General features: G+C 36.2%; 1 non-coding gene across 1 annotated transcript; it reads right to left on the minus strand.

Annotated features, from left to right (window-relative positions):
- Positions 1-678: 678 nt before the first annotated feature.
- LOC124886215 lies at positions 679-786 on the minus strand. The gene has a single exon (XR_007043301.1). It is a non-coding gene; the product is annotated as a small nucleolar RNA R71 (small nucleolar RNA).
- Positions 787-18,546: the final 17,760 nt, after the last annotated feature.

The raw sequence follows: 18,546 nt of genomic DNA on the forward strand, positions 1-18,546 counted from the left end.
GTTTAGATTATGGGTTGAATCCAAGTCAACTCTTAACATAAATAAGTTTCGAAATCTAATTTACACTCCCCGTGGATTCAACCCCAAACTAAGTTGGGTTATTATATTAATAATGACTACCTTGCATCAAAATGATGGTGTAAGTTGAACGTTATCAAAAATGGTGTTGTTGTCGGAGAGTGGAACTTAGTTTTTCCTTACATGGTGTTGTTAGTAACTTTGGGTTCACCCAATGCCTTTACTTATGTTGTTAGTTTTTTTTGTTTTATTAGGCCATGAGCCTTAATGGTTGCAATGAAGGCTCATTTGATGGGCACTTCAAGGATGAGGATCATCTTCACAATGTGTGGTATGCTAATGTTATCCTTATTCCACTAAATAAAGGAAATATAGTATTCTATATGTGAGCGTAATGGTCCATATGTTATAAATGAAGGGCCTATTCATGGGTCAAGCACACAAAGATCCAAAGCTACATTTGAAAATTTTTGTTGATTTGTGTGCCCTATTTGAAAATGCTCATATCACACAAGATTCTATTCAATTATGATTTTTCCCACTCTCTTTAATGGGAAAATTGGTATTGTGGTTGAGGTATCTACCTGCTGGGTCTATCACATATTGGGTCAAGCTTATGGATGTCTTCTTGGATCGATATTCCCCTCCTTAAAAGATGTTGCATTTATGGAATGAGACCACAAATTTTTGTCAACTCACTGGAGAGCCCTTGTATAAAGTATGGGAAAGGTTTAATGACTAGCTCATGCAATTCCCTAACCATGAAGTGTTAGAGAAGATACTTCTCCAAATATTCTATAGGGAATTAGACCAATTGAGTAAGATATGGTTGATATTGCATCAGGTGAATCTCTTGTTAAATTGTCATGTGGAGTCGCTTCGACTTTGCTTGAGCAAATCATAAAGAAAAATAGGGGGTGGCATACAAGGGACACCAAAGTAGCTGTGGGTCCCCCCCTGCCTTAATTGTGAACAAGGAGCAAAGAAAGAAGACAAAGAGAAGAACAAAAACATGAGTAAGATGATGACACAATTGGGCATTCTTATAATGTATCTAATGAGTGCACAAAAGTGTTCAATGTTGTGGTTTTTAAAGGGTATAATGAAGATAAATCAAAGGCCCTTGACGGAGAGATAAGGTACTTGGCTAATCACCCTAGGGATTCCCGCCCAGCCTGCCAAATGCAAGACAAAAACAAGGTTGTAACAATTATGATAGAGAAAGAGATTGGTGTGATAGATACCACAATTGTCGAAAGAAAGAGAGGGAGTACGATAGGTCTGTGCCCTCTCACGATTGGGTAAAAGCAAAAGAAGCAATCTCTTTGGACTCAAAAAAGTTCAAAACCAAGGATGTTCTTTCTAGAATCTTGATGCAAGTGGAAGGTACGAACAAGGTGGTCCGACAAATAAAAGGGGACTTTGCTCAAATCAACCAAATGGCTGTATTGTGCTTCACCTTAATCAAGCAATTGGAGACTTAAATAGGCCAATTCTCAATTACACTTAATGCTATGCCTAAGGGAGGACTCCCGAGTGACACAGTGAAAAATCTAAAAAATAATGCTCATGACATAAAAATCATCACTCGAAGTAATAGACATCATGGTGCACATGATGAAGAGATTTAGAAAAAGTATCTTGATAATCAAATGCATGTAAATATAATGCAGCATAAAATTCTAAGAGATAATGAATCAAAGTCTCTTGAAATAGGGGATGAAGAATCAAGGGGAGTTGAAAAGAATGATGATAGGGAGGAAACTCCTAAAGTTATAGTTGGTGATAAGGTAATGGGGGACGAGCCTCAAAGTATACCATAGCCTGCAGTGAAAATTCCTCCCCCTTTTCCCCAAAGATTAAAGGAAAAAATGACAATGACAAGGTCAAGAAGTTTATCACAAAGCTTAACAACCTCTCAATCAATATTCCATTGTTGGAGGCATTTCAAGAAATTCAGGGGTAATCTAAGTCGACAAAGGACTTGATGTCGAAGTAGAATCTTGGGGACTGTGAGACTATTAAAGTGACCCTTGGTTATAGCGCCATCAATTTTCAATGACATAGCCAAAAAAAAAGGAAAGCGTAGGTTATTTTACAATACCTTGCACCATTGTGACTCATAAATTTGACTAGGCACTATGTGATTTTGGTGCTAACATATATTTGATGCCATGTGTGATATATTAAAGGCTTGGGCTGGGTAATCATACACCTATCACCATCAAATTATTGATGAAAAATTGCTCTATCAAGAAATCAGTTGGGGTACTATATAATGTATTGGTAAAAGTTGATAGATTCATTCTCTCGGTAGACTTTGTTATTCTTGATTGGGAAATCAACCACAAAATACCCATAATTTTTGTGAGGCCTTTGTAGGCTATCAAAAGGGTGCTAGTGGATATGGAGCATGGAGAAATAATATTCTTGGTGCATAGTGATAGAGTCTTTTTCCAGTATGCAAAGACAAGAAGCAACCAAGTGGATTATAGTTGGTCTCAATTATAGATGTTATTGATGAAGGAGAAGAGGTTTGGTTATCTTATCTTAAATATCCAACTTGAAGATTGAAAAAAGTATTGCCATAATGCTAAATTAGGTGTTACATAGGAGGCAACCTATCAATACTAAGAAAGTGGCCCGTATCTTTCAAATTTTGATTTTTAGAGTAGTTTTGATTTTCTTTTTGATTAATCCATAAAAATGTGGCATATAGGTGTGTTTGAGAAATTAAGTAATGGGAAGTGTTGTAGAATGGATCTGAAAATAGGTGAGCTAAATTAGGCCTCATTTACTACAATTACGATCACTGTGTGATCTCGATCGTGTTCACCGCATTATCGCAATTGCGACCATTTGGCCATTAATCGCGGTTCATACAGTTTAACAAATAAATAGTCACCCAAATGGCTCACCCTACACTTTCTTTTAAATTACTCATATTTTTATCTAGTTTTACTTGTGTTAAGAGCATTCAGAAGTTCATTGAATCCTCCCTACATTACCTTATTAGATATGTTCTTCGATTTTCCTTTTGTATGCTCGTGTGTGGGACTTAGAATACATGTTTAAGGAAATGTCCTAAAATTGTGATTTAAATGCTTGATCTTGAGAATAATTGAGCTTGTTTGGGGTTTTATCTGTTGTTTGGTGTATGCATGGTTGCAAAAGTCTTGAGCACCCATAAAAATTTAAAATGGGTAGTAATAGCATGTGTACACCAAGTGTTAGGTATAATGCCCAAATGAAATCCTTTGTAGTTTTTCCATGTTTTAAAGGCATAATAGGGTCTTTAGGATTTATATTCCATGTACTTGGTGTCATTTATTGGTTATGAACATAAATTGGTATAGAAAATTGAAATTTTTGGACATGATCATGCTTGGCCAACTATATTAGTTACCACAATTGTGATTGTGAAAGTACGATCATAGTCCAATAACCTATGATTGGGGTAGCATGATCATGGTATAGGGACCCACGATCGCAGCATATGAGAGATGTAAGGTAGCCAGGTCCAGAACTTTAAAATCTTAGTTTAAGCCTAAATTTAACCAGGGAATCATTTCTTTTGCTTACTTAAGTCACATAGCATATTTTCATATGGTGATGATGATAATTATTGCTTTTGTGTTATTTTCAGGTTTTCAAAGCTAAAGATGGTAGACAATGACCAAACTCGCTTTATGGCCCCTAAGTTCCAAACATTGTACTAGAGAGACATGCCCAAAACAAAGCTACTCCCAGAGAGAGGCATATGATTGAACTGCTTTTTGGATAAACTCTCAGCCTTTCATGATAGATTCGTAGCCACTGGGTGGAGGTGCTTTACCCCATATCCATACTGGGAAAATGAACATTGGGCTAAGGAGTAGTAGGCAAACCTCAGTGTAGTATATTTCTCCAAACCAGTTATATGAATCTTTAGGAAGAAAGTCCATTTTGGGACCAAGCAGATCAACAAAAAATATGGGCTTCGGGATGCTAATATAACACAGTTTTAGGTAAAGGGTTGTGAACCAAGGAGTTGTCTAGTCATGAAGTTGTATTGTGGAAGAGAGGTCCCTTGGGCCGCCACAAAGATAGGGATATCATTGCATGGTTTCATGGATGTGGCTTAAATATTGTTAGCGATCATTTGTAGTAAATTTTCCCCATGCACTAACATGACCTACATCCCTGATATGCGAGTTTGAATGGTTTGGACAACATTACTTTGAATGTTGTGCGTATTGTGCTATAAGACATGAGGCATTTCAAGAACAGAGGTAGCCCCCAACTCATGTTTCCTTCCTTGATCACAAAATTGTGTCGGAGAGCTGGGGTTGCAGAGTACCCTAGGGACACTTAGGTATGCCTGAAGGCCCTTATTTACCATCTTAATAGTAGGGGTGAGGGTGCACATGGAAAGAAATAGAAGAGGAAAATCAAATTGGTCAACTCCATAGATAATGAAATAGACTCTTGCAACCCATCCACAATAGGTCTATTTGAGGATATCTTGAGTGAGAGGAGAGAAATCAAGGAGCTTGTGTCTTGGTTTCCCACTGGTCTGGGAGGGATTTCTACTGCTCACTACTCTTATGTTGCATAGACTGATTATGAGTTGTTTCTAGTAGAAAAAAAGGAGTAGAGAGCCACCATCTCCAGTCTTGAAAGGGCCTAGTCATACTTAGCATGGTCATATAGAGAGATATGAGATTCTCATGACAAGATAAGAAAAAAGGATTAGAAGAGATAACAAAATTTCACTCATATGTGCAAGGGGTAAAGGGACTATGGATGGTCCTGCAGTCTAAAGAGAGACTTTCTTCTCCCCAGGAAAATTTGGATAACGAGGTCCTAGCTATGTGGTCATAGTCTGATGATGCTGAGGATGATGCCGAAAATAAGAGCGATAACAGATTTTGATGTGGTTAATAGGATCCACTTGTACACTTTCTATCCTTTATTGATATATACTGAGGACACTCCAAGTATTAGTTAGGGGTGCCCATCACCGTATTTCATTTGATATTTATTCAGTCTTTATTATTTGGATATTTTTGTATTTATTTGGATGATGTTCTATTTATTTGGGTTGTAATATTTGGCACCCCAATGGTGCCTACATTTGATGTATCAGTCACTTGTTTTCATTTTTTGATTTGTTTCTATTCCTAGTTTTTTATCTTCTTGTAATAATGATGTCGGACGAGCCTTTCCCAATGATAGATTGAGTGACAACATTCTTAAGGGAAAATCATCATATTTTTTGGATTTTGAGCTATAGATGCAGGGGAAGTCTGAGTACTTGTGGCATCATAGATTTGGGATTGCCTTTATTCCTATGATGAAGTCTAAGTATCCATATGGTTTGCCCTTATGAGATCCAAAATATATGTAATGGCTTTATTTGGTGCTAATGATAACCATTCTTGCATGGTGAAATGCAAAGCAAGCATCCTCCTTCATCCAAAAAAATTTTCTGTGAAAACCAAGGGCATGGACCTGAATGCTCATGTAACAACTCTTTACCTCTTTTTTGGACTCCAAGATCTTTCATTGGTAGTGTATAGTAAATATCTCTTTTGTCTAGTAGGAAATGCAATTAAGCTTCCTTGAATAGTTTGCATGCCATGTGTCGTGAGCTTAGCAGTGTAATTCTCATGCTTACTTATGACATCTAGAACTTGACCCATTAGTTTCTCAAATCTAATTTTGATTATGTATGGTTGGTGAAATGATCTTAGTCCTTGTTTATGAGCATGGGAACCCACTTTAGCTTAAAATTGCTTACCCGTACATATATAGTATCCCCAGTCACCCACATTAAGCCTTTGAACCTTTCCTTGGAAACCACATTACAAGTCATGAGCCATTTGTATTTTATCCCTCTTTTGAACCCTACCCTCCTTGAACTTTAAAGTGCAACTTGAGGTGAAAAGCCTAAGTTGGGGGTGGTGAATGTTAGAAAAGGTGACCTTGGGCCACGGTATTGTAAGTGAGTGTTTGAAAGCTACGTAATGAGAACAATTGAATAAGAAGAGGAAAGGAATCATCAAATGAAATAAAAGTAAAAATTTCACAAAAAAAATAAATGGAAAGAAAATTTCTTCAAAAGATGGGTGAATCAAGGTAGTAAAAGTAGGCACATGTGTGCCTTGGAAAGAAATTAAGTGGCCTATGATTCAAAGTTTAATCAAATTATGTAGAGTTTAAGAAGGGTATAGTCACTTTGATCCTTATTGTTTATCCTACCCTTTCCCGAGCCTACAATGCAATCTTTAAAAAGTCCTTTGAGATCTCCAACGAAGTGTCTTCAAGTTAGTGGCGACTGAAAATATCGGCAAGTATATGGAATGATACTTGTTTTCATTGGGAGATTATTTGTGAGAGTTATTGCTTGCACTCTAATCCCTTTTTACATAATAGATACTTTAGTGTATGGGACCTTCTTTATTGAGGAGTCATGTTGACTAATTGAGGCAGGTGAAGTTGTCATCTTCTAAAAATAAGGCAAAGGAGTATAGTTGAGTCATTATTGAAAGAAAGTCACTTCTAGAGAGTTAGTGGTTATTGCTTGGTTGTTCTTAAAAGTCTTTTGTATCCTTTAAAGTGTGATTAATTTTAAGGGGAGTTGTGTGAATGGTTTTTCAAATGCTTGAGGGCTAATTATTGGTGTTAATTTAGTTTGGAATCATTATGATCATTTAGTTGTATGAATGGGCTTATATTTAAGGAATCACATTTAATGTGGAACACTATTGCTTGAGGACCTGCAAAGTTTTAAGTTGGGGGAGTTGATGAGTGGTAAATTTGCCACTCATCCATATCAAAATTTGTGCACACTACGATGAAATAAATGTATATGTGATGCTATTTCGTTAGTGAAATGGATTAATTCTTGTGGGCTATATGTTTGCTGGTAATCAGATGGAAAAGAGTCTAATAGAAGCTAAAAAAGAAAGAAAAATTCCAAAATATCGGCATGAGCTAAAAATCAGGACCAGGGATTGACCCTCAGTACCGCGATCGTGAGTCGCAATTGCGATTCGAAGCCAAGTCCAGCCTCGACATTCATGATGGGACCAGCGTGATCACGTGAGTCACAAACACAGTCAACCAAGGGAAATTTCAATGGAATGGAATTTCCCAAGTGAAGAATCATAAATTCATAAAGTTGAAGCCCATGTCTCAAAAGCATAAACCCTTGCACAATTAGGGCATCTTTCAACCAATTTTTAATTTCGTAGAGAAAAAAATAATTCCAACTTAGGCAAAGAACAAGTGTGTACATTCTCAAGATATTTTTAGTTAAATTTATGATTGAAGTGTGGATTACTCTTTCTTTGATTTTCAATGGAAGTATTGAATGTTAAATTGGGTATATCTCTTTTCTCAAATCTCATAAGTAGATAAATTTCCATCTTGGGGTTTGCTTGAATAGAATTTTAATGTGTATAGGTGTTGATTGTTAGTTTAATAGTAATAGTTAATGGCATTGTGTTTTACTATTACTTTATGCTTGAATTGAGAATTGTGTCTTAAACCTTAGTTTCCTTCGATCCCACATCATCCTTGAAAGAGGGATATTGATGAGTAATTATGAATAACAAATTTATTTTAGCTTCTTCCTTAGCATGGTCTTAGAAATAAGGATGTCATATTGATATGTTATGTTCATAAGCATCATCCTAGAAATAGGGATGCTAAGTTGAGGTATTCGGTTGATGAATTTGTCATACTCATAAGGTATTCGAAGAGTAAAATTTTGAATTTGGTCAAAAGACTAACACTAAGACCCTAAATCCAACCTACCCAAAACTCATTAACTAAAATTTGAAACAACCCTTAAATACCTGTACTAAGGGGTCGTTTGTTAGAGTGTATTAGAAAACTAATGTATGCATTAATTTAATGTGTATTAGTAATATCTTGTTTGGTATACTTTTGTACCCTATGTATAACTAATGCTTGCATTAGTTATACACTTTATTGTGTATTAAGGTGTGTATTACTAATACCTCAAAATCCATGGTATTAGCAATGCAATGGATCAAATACATGCATTAACATAATTAAAGTCACTATTACCCCTCAAACAAAAGTTCACATCTTTTCCAACATATATATGGAGGATATTTTTGTTAAAAAAAAAAACTTAAGAAATTATTTAATCCATGTTATTTTTAAAACCAAACGCTATATAAGAAAAATACAAGCATAACTAATGCATGCATAGCTAACACAAGCATTACTAATACAAGCATTATTAACACACCATATTTTGTATTATTTTTATACACTCTACCAAACGACACCTAATTACCCCTAGGATAGTATAGCCCCAAGACTTCTCTTATTTGGTTTTATTCACTAATTGTTTGCTCTTGTTTAGTGTTATAGGTTGAATTTGTTCAAACAAAGCTTTAAGTCATAAACCCCCAATTTAATTTCATGTCTTGTTTTAAGTTTACATTATTGGATAACTCATAGTTAACTGTCAACATACATAGGTTTAGAAAGCTAGTTTACACTCCTCATGGATTTGACCCCAGCCTTAGTTTAGTTATTATATTGAAAATGACCACCTTGCATCAAAATGATGGTATAAGTTGAGAGTTATCAAGCTTATCAACCAATTTCTTTTTATTCCACCCGTATTTCTCCCTTTTTATTGTTTTATCCCACATTCAGGTTGGGTGTGGTTTATTTTTTTTTTCTATTTTTCTTTTCTTTTCTTATTTACCACACCCAGCCTTACTATCCTTTTCTCTTATTCTACCCTTCTTCATACCCACTGGTAACGCTCAACTCATTTTTATGTTTAAGGGGTGAGGCATTCACTGTCAATAACCCAACTAGAGTTGGGGTTGAATCCACAAGGAGTAAATTATAAATTTCGAGTCTTATGGGTGATCTAATTACTAAAAAGGAACTCGGGGTGTCAATAAACATAACATGTAAAATAAATGAGGGGAGCGTAATTTGAGGCAGGTTTGAAACAAGTTTTGACTACAATACACCAAAGTAATACTATTTATTTTAAATCAAGATTTGAAGAGATCTTGGGATTATGTCTATCTAAAAGTAAAACATGTGGGATGTTGGGGGTTTAACATGAAACTTAGTTGTTAAGCAAAGGAGAGGCTAGGTCTATAGTCATTATGGCCTATCTTCCAATAAAACCACAATGATTTTACCCATTGACTATTTATAGAACCTAACAAGTCTAAAAGTCATAATCACCTTAAACCTCAATCAAGCATCCCTATTTCTAGGATGATGCTCTTGACATGGCTTACACTCCATTAACACTTGTTTATAAGAATGCAATAGGTAGTAAACCATAGACTTAATTTTCTACCATTACCTTGTCCCCCTATAACCCTCTTTCAAGGATGTTATGGGTTACTATATATTCACCCCCATCCCTCTTTTAAGGATAATAAAGGGTTTCTAGAGTTTGTGGTTTTACCTATCAAACCTATTTGGAGATTTGAGGTTTTCAGCGGTCAAATTCCTACTCACTAACCCAAGCAATGGTGTAATCCATACTTAACAACTAAAAATCATACAAACACAAAAATACCCATACACAATTACACATTAGTTCAATATAATCCTAAGACTAAAGAAGTTAGCTACTCATAAGATAGGATAAAAGACTTTTACCAGATATTTCATCCATGGTGCTCATGATAATATAGGGTAAAATAATATTCAATTCCACACTCTAGTGTCATTAATTTCCTATTGAAATAATTATTACAATAACTATGAACAATCAATTTTTCACTCCAAAATCTTAGGGTTTTCCCCCACTCTCTATAAAGTTTTTGAATCCCCTATTAAAGTCTTTGATCAGCTGTCCAAATTGACTATAATGCCCATTACTAATTTTCCCTATTATTCCGCGGTCTCGGAGCTTTGACTGCGATCGCGCAATCGTGGTTGTGACTATGACTGAGCGATCGCGGTATGTTAGGAGGATTTGAGAGACAGTGATCATATTCTTCTAATTGCGATTGCATTTCTTGAGGATGGATATACTCCCTGCTTAACTGGTTGTGATTGCAGTGTTCATACTACGACCACGGTCACTTAGGTAACTTTTGCTCTGAGTCATTAGCAGCATTTTCTTGATTCCTTTTATCATTTCTAACCCCAATCCATATACTCTCATCCCCTCAACTTTATGCCTGCAAGGAGTGGAGATTTAATACAAATAACCAAAGTTATGTCTCATTGATTTATTCAAAATAAGATAATGCGTACACAGTCTAAGTGAGAATTAGTGGTAAGATCATCACTCATCAGCACCCCCAATTTAAATTTTTTGCTTGTCCTTAAGCAAAATACCTCATATCATGAGACAATAAACATTAATGCCCAAATACCTACCTTAAAGCCCATAATGACTCTAAACGTGGTCATCACCACAAGTACATGTGCTTATCTATTATCGATACAGCCCTTATTATTAAAATTATTGCAATATCTAAGGATACATAATATTTTAAAGAGCAACAAAACAACAAAAATCAATACTCTAGAAATGGCTTCCTTTTGACAACAGTTAAGCTACACTCCATTTGCCTCTATGTTAAGAAGGAGACAAATTACCCACCTCAACTTGTTTCACATTTAAATCCTCAAAAGAAAGAAAACTTCACACACCAATCAACCAAATAAATAATAAGAAAATTTAAGTGTAAGAACTCTCTATCTCTTAAAAGAGATCTCTGTGCAACAAGTGTCATACAATAGGCTTGCCCCTATATTCAATCACTATAAAGACAGTAAGTAGTTGGGGATCTCAAAAGGCTTTCTAATCTTGTAACGTAGGATTGGGTTAGGGTAGGATATCATTTGGAATCGACTTGTCTTTCTATTCCTTCTTTTGTCTCTTTTTATCATGACTGCTTTATGCTTTCTTTGTTTACCCATTTTCCCTTCTATTTATTTTTCTTGCCATTTTTATGCAATTCCTACCTCTATTTGATCCTTTCTTTTTCTATTCCTTTATTTTCAACACTTAGACACATTCGGCATTTTACTAACACTTTGTGGCTCTAAACTTTCTTCTATCAAATTGCACCACCCACAACTTAGGCTTTTAGCCTCAAGTTGTATTTCAAGTTCAAGGAGGGTGTGGTTCAAAAGAGGGACAAAAGAATAGGTCATGGATTGTAAAGTTTTTGCCAAAGAAAGGTCCAAAGGCTCAAAGTCGGTAACTATGGATTACAATCATGCACTAGAAGTTTTTAGGCTAGAGTTGGTTCCAAAGTCACAAAGATGGACTAAGATCATATCTCCAACTACATACAATCAAAATTAACATTGAAAGACTAACACAACAAGTTCTAGATAACACAAGTATACAAGAGATTAATGCAAATAGCTCACCGCACATGGCAGACAAAATTCCTCAAAGGGGCTCGAATGCACCTCCCGTTAGATACAATTTGGAATATCCATTTCTATTCACAAGTCAAAAAATTATGAATACACTAAAAGAGAAAGATATTTGTTACTACAACATTGCTCACGTCCATGCCCTTGATTCTCAAAATTTTTAATAGAGGGAATTACTAATTTTGCATTATCACCATGTGCAACTTGCTAAACTATGGCTACAACTAAAGCATTAGCCTCACGTGTCATCTCAAAACGGGCAAACCAACCATTTGATTACCCGAACTTCGCCAATGGTGCGCAACTTGACCCCAGTTTAACAAAATACAATGCCATAGGTACTCAGACTTCCATTGCATTCTTGACATTTATTCTACAGGTACTCAGAATTCCCCTCCACCTATGTATCACAACCCAAGCTTGACAGTTTACCCTAAAGAATGTTGTCACTTAATCTATCATAGGGAAAAGTTCATCCATATCTAGAAAAACCTAAGTAGTCTCACTACACCCCTAACTTAAAGGCCAGAAGTGTCCTGACTAAAGTAAATTTAAGAAGTTAAACGGATAAGAAAGGTTTTTGAAGACAGTAGGCAGTTTAGGAATCTGATGTCGTGATTGTGTCAACATGTCCGCAATTGTATTGATGCTATCGCGGTCTTCTAACCGCAATCGTGGTAATTGAGATTGAATTCCCCTGTTTTTGCTTGGTTTTTTATTTCCTGCATAGCTGCTATTTTCCAGCTCAATTTCCCCTATTTTTTTTGGGCATACTACTTACGTTAAAAGACCTACAAAGTATCAAAACAAATACAAGATAACTTAAAAATGGGCTACCTCCCATCAAGCGTCTAATATAACGTCGCGGCACAACTCTCTCCTTTTACCACATAACATCTTTAAATTTAATACACTCCACCTTGGCCACCATGGGGATTCTCTCTTTGTAAAGCTTCACCTTTTGAATTTTTTCTATGATTTTTTTCCTTTATTATCTTCTAATTCAATGGCACCACTTTGGTAGACTTTAGAAATCACAATTCTCTCGACTACTTTGAGCGGAGCTTACACGTAAAGAGATTCAAATGGGAATTGTAGAGGGATATTTTTTCTCCAAAATGGAATTCTCGACATAATATCCTAGCATCATTCCATTTCTTTATTTTCTCCTTAGACAATGTTGAACTCTCATATGCTTTTAAGCGGAATTCCTCCATCTCATAGAGTTGTATCACTCGAGCCTCTAATGTTTTTACTCAATTCATATTTAACCTTTTCAAAGCCCATAAAGCCTTGTGCTCAAGCTGGATGGGTAAATAGCATGCTATTCCATAAACCAATTAGTAGGGAGACATTCAAATTAGGGTTTTGTAAGCTGTTCTATAGGCCCAAAGTGCTTCATCAAGTTGCCTTGCCCAATTTGTGCAGCCTATATTTACCGTCTTTTTGATTGTGGCCTTAATTTCTTAATTCTAAACCTCCACTAGTCCTCTTATTTGGGGTTATATGGAGTGGAAACCTTGTGTTTAACCGCATACTTGTCAAAAAGAGCACCAAACACTCGATTGTAAAAATGCGAGCCTCCATTAATAATAATGGCCCGAGGGGTGAGAAACCTTGTGAAAATGTGTTTTTTAGTAATGAGGTGATGCACTTTCTTTCATTAGTAAGGATTATGATGGATTCCACCCTCTTGGAGACATAATCAACCTCCATAAAATTATATTTATTCCCAAAATGAATTCAAGATAATTCAATTGCCCATATATCAAAGAGTTCAACCTCAAGGTTAGGGTACCTTCTTGAAATATCCCCATGCATTTGATATTTACGACAAGATTTAATCCATTCAATTGTGTCCCTGTGCATTGAAGGCCAATAGAACCCACATTGGAGAATCTTTGCGGTGGTTTGGGTTCCTTTATGGTGACCACCATAAGGTGAAGAGTAACAAGATTCCAAGACATAATTTATTTCAATATCCATGACACACTACCTAATAACTCCATCGACACATTCCCAAAACAAAAATGGTTCATCCCAAAAATATCTCTTTTCGTCAAACAAACACCATTTCGTTTTATGGTTACTCAATCCTATGGAGAGTATTCCACTCGCTACATAGTTGGGAAAGTCGGCATCCATGGTGTATTATCCCCCTCGATGGACATGATCAATTTTTCATGTAAAACATCATCAATTTCTATTTTCCCATTCTTTTTATTGTTGCCTTCAAGTTAAGAGAGATGATCGACCACTTGATTTTCACACTCTTTCTGGTCTTTCACCTTAAAGTTGAACTCTTTTAATAGAAAAATCCACCTAATTCAATGTGGTTTTGCTTTTTTCTTGTCCATAAGATACTTAAGAGTGGAGTGATCGGTGTGTACCACTGCTCTCGTTCCTAACACATAGGCCCAAAACTTTTCAAAGGCATATACTACCGCTAATAATTCATGCTCGCTGATAGTTTACTTGTGTTAGCCGTCATTCAAGAGTTTTCTTGCATAATAGATAGGATGAAATAGTTTGGCCTTGTGTTTCCCTAGCACTGCACCTAATTCAATACCTTTACATTTCATATTATCTCAACGGTAATGACCAATTTCAAGCCACAATAATAAGGGTTGAAATGAGTAATTCCTTAAGATGTTTGAAATCTTTCAAACATGCCTCATCAATGTTGAATTTAGATTCCTTCTCAAGAAGTTTACACATAGGGTGCACTATTTTTGAAAAATCCTTGACGAGATGTCAATAGAACCCGACATGGATGACAAAACTTTAAACACTTTTTATAGAAATGGGAGGTAAGAGCTTAGAAATTACCTCAGCCTTCTCTTGCTCGACTTGAATGCCCTTTCCCGATATTTTTGGCCTAGTACGATCCCTTCTTTGACCATAAAGTGGCACTTCTCCCAATTTAAAACAATGTTTGTTTCCACGTACCTTTTAAGAACTTTGTTCAAATGTTCAAGGTATGACTCAAAAGAGTTCCCCACTACCGAGAAGTCATCCATAAACACTTTAATATAGTCCTCAACCATATCTGCAAATACTAGCAACATGCAACGTTGAAAGGTTGTCGGGGCATTACATAATCCAAAGGGCATTCATTTAAATGCAAATGTACCATATGGGCAAGAAAATGTTGTCTTTTCTTTGTCCTCTGGTGCAATACAAATTTGATCGTACCTTGAGTACTCATCAAATAAATAATACTATTCTCTCCCCGCAAGCCTATCTAGCAGCTGATCCATGAAGGGCATTGGAAAATGGTCCTTCTTAGTCCACAAATTTAGTTTGGATAGTCCATACACACGATCCATTCGGTGACCAGCCAAATGGTAATGAGATCATTTTTTTCATTTTTGACCACCGTGATACCACCCTTCTTCGAAATACATTATATCGGGCTCACCCACATGCTATTGGATATAGGATATATCAGTCCCTCATCGAACCACTTTATAATTTCCTTTATTACTACCTCTTTCATGGGTTGGTTTAATCTCTTTTGGTGCTCCACACTAGGTATGTGATCTTGTTCGAGTTTAATTTTATGGGAGCAAATATCAAGGGCTATTTTGATGATATCCGCTATCTTCTAGCCAATGGCCCGAATAGATTTCTTTACTACCAACTTCAATGCTTCTAGTTGAGAGGAGTTTAGGTCAGTAGAAATAATTATTGGAAAGGTATCATACTCCCCCAAGAATACATACTTGAGATAAGGTGGCAAGGGCTTCAATTCTATTTTGGGAGTTTCAAGGATGGATGGTTTTACGGGTGGAATTTCTCAGTTTTTTGAGATTAAGAGCTAATTTAACCAGTCTCTTTGTGTGAAACCCAAGCTCGGTTAAAGATGCTACCACCTTATCATACTCTTCCACTTCATCTCTTTCATAATTCCATAGCACTCCAACTAAAGGGTCATCAACCATTTGGTGGAGCTTGGAAAATTCACTTCGCATTTCATTTACTATTTCTTCAGTCCTCTCAACAGTACTCAAAATCTGTGCCAAAATATGTTGATCTATTTTCTCTTTCCTTTCATGGAGTGTGAAGAATAGATATTACCGGTTCTGACCTTGATTCATTTCTTTTCCTTAAGGGTTAAGATGAAAACCCTCCAATCTTCTAGGCATTACACCTAACTTTTCGCCAATCACCTCCTCTTTCACATTTTTACATGGTTAAACTTCTATTGCACTTATCACACTCACACTTTCCATTTAGTCACCTAACATATACTCAAGTAGGATTTCAAGGCATGATATCACTTTGGCCATCTTTGCATCAATCTTTTCCTCTTTATCTTTCTAGCATAGTACACAACGGATGAGGAGGGAGCCCTCTTGGACACCTCGACATCCTTTATGTCCCAACCCTTACACCGAATTGACACTTGGTCCAAGACTTTTGAAACACTCCCATGACGAGTTGATGAATGATACACTAGACGCATTGTCCACTATAGCCTTATTTTGTTGGTCCAATGCTATATAGAGAATTTGGAGAAGCATCTTCTCTGGTACCTCATGGGTGGGGCATTTCAAAAGTGTTTCCTTGAATCTTCCCTAAGCATCTTACAATGTTTCTATGTGCTATTGATGGAAATGAACAATCTCATCCCTCAACTTCAACTTTCTAGATGATGGGAAGTATTGACATAAGAAAACCTCCATGAGACTTGTCCATGAAGTAATAGATTCAGTGAGCAAAGATTTTATCCATAGCACTGCCTTTCCATTGAGAGACAATGGAAAAAGACATAACCGGATGGACTCTTAGGATATATGTGCAACTTTGAATGGAGCACAGACATTCACGAAGCTCTTTAAGTGAGCATTCAGATCTTTATGAGCTTCTCCTCCAAAGAGTCCTTTTATGTGGAGTAATTACATCATTACACTTGAAACATAAAATACCCCATGCTCTTCGGTGGGGGGAATGAGAATGGTACTATCATGATCTCTGGCCCCAAAATAAACTGAGTCCTCGTGACTCATGATGATTTAGGAATAATAATGTTTACATATTCAAAGATCAAGAACAACAAAGAAGTTAAATGAGATACAATATAGGTGCACCAAATTAAAAATCACCCCACATAAGTGAAATTTACATTTCACTCCCCGATAACGGAGGTATTTTGATAACCCTCAACTCACTCCCATGTTTGAAGGGTGAGGCGGTCGTTTTCAATAGCCCAACTAGAGTTGGGGTCGAATCCACAGGAGCAAATTATAGGTTTTGAGTCTTATGGGTGTTCTAATCACTAGAAGGGAACCGGGAGTGTCAATATACACAACATGTAAAATAAATTGGGGGATGTAATTTAAGGTATGTTTGAAACAAGTTTGGACTACAATCCACCAAAGTAATACTATTGATTTGAAATCAAGATTTGAATAGATCTTGGGATTATGTCTACCTAAAAGTAAAACATGTGGGATGTTGATGGTTTAATATGAAACTTAGTTGTTAAGTAATGGATAGTCTAGGTGTATAGTCGTTATGGACAATCTTATAATAAAATCACAATGATTTCCGCCATTGACTCTTTTGAGAACCTAACAATCGTAAAAGTTATAATCACCTAAAACCTCAATCAAGCATCCCTATTTCTAGGATAATGCTCTTAACAAGGCTTACACTTCATTCACACTTATTTCTAAGATTGCAAAAGGTAGTAAACCATAGACTTATTATCTACCATTACCTTACCCCCTATAACCCACTTTCAAGGATGCTACAGGTTACCATATATTCACCTTCATCCCTCTTTCAAGGATGATGAAGGGTTTATAGAGTTTGGGGTTTTCACCCATCAAACCCATTTGGAGATTTAAGGTTTTCACCAATCAAATTCTAACTCATTAATCCAAGAAAAGGTGGAATCCATACTCAACAACTAAAAATCATGCAAATACAACAACACCTACACATAATAAAACTTTAGTTCAACATAATCCCAAGACTAAAGAAGTTAGATACTCATGAGATAGGAGAAAAAACTTTTACCAGATATTTCATCCATGGTGCTCATGATAATTGAGGGTAAAATAATCTTCAATTCCACGCTCCTATATCACTAATTTCCTCTTGAAATAATAATTAAAATAACTATGCACAATAAATTTTTCGCTTCAAAATTCTAGGTTTTCTCCTACTCTCTCTAACTTGTTTTGAATCCTCCATTTAAGTCTTTGATTCAGCTGTTCGGATTGACTACAATGCCTTTTACTTATTTATCCTGTTATGCCGCGGTCATGGAGCTTCGACTGCAATCGAGTTACCGTGGTAACGAATATGACTGAGTGATCATGGTACATTGGTCGATCTGACAGATAGCGATCGTGATCTTCTGATCACAATTGCATTACCGAGCATTGATATGCTCCTTACTTAATTGGCTGCAATCGGGGTGTTCAGATCGCAACTGCAGTAACTGAGGCCCCTTATGTTTTGATTCATTAGCAGCATTTTGTTGATTTCTTTTATCATTTCAAACCCCAATCCACATCTTCTCATCCCCTCAACAATATGCCTGCAAGAAGTAGAGATTTAGTGCAAATAATCACAATTATGTCTCGTTGATTTATTCAAATTAAGATAATACATACGCATAATGAGTTAGACTGAGTGGTAAATTTATCACTCATCTCTCACTCTATATTACGCAACCCTATGAAAGCCACCCTCAACTTAGGCAATTTACCTGAGTTGAGATGCATAATATCCAAGGAGGACGAGGGCAAAAACATGTTCAATGTAACTCAAATGGGAAAGTGAAAGGTATAACAAGAAAAATGAGTTGTAAGTCTCAACAATCAGGATCAACGGATACTTATTCACACATGGAAGGTCATTTATGCTAAAAGTGGACAACTATAAAAAATGGACTATGATCCATTCCTAAAGGACCACCCTACAACATTGGCAAGACAGATAAAGCAAGTTCTGGATTCAACACACAAAGAGAACTAAGAAGTATCTCACACACAAATGGAACAGGGTCATATAGTAGGAGTATGCTAGCTTATAAATTTTAATTTTCCCCTTTATACCCCAAATTTATGCTACGCACACCTATGATCGCCACCCTCAACTTAAGTTATT

This window comes from Capsicum annuum, chromosome 7 (genome assembly GCF_002878395.1).
Source record: "Capsicum annuum cultivar UCD-10X-F1 chromosome 7, UCD10Xv1.1, whole genome shotgun sequence".
NCBI lineage: Eukaryota > Viridiplantae > Streptophyta > Magnoliopsida > Solanales > Solanaceae > Capsicum > Capsicum annuum.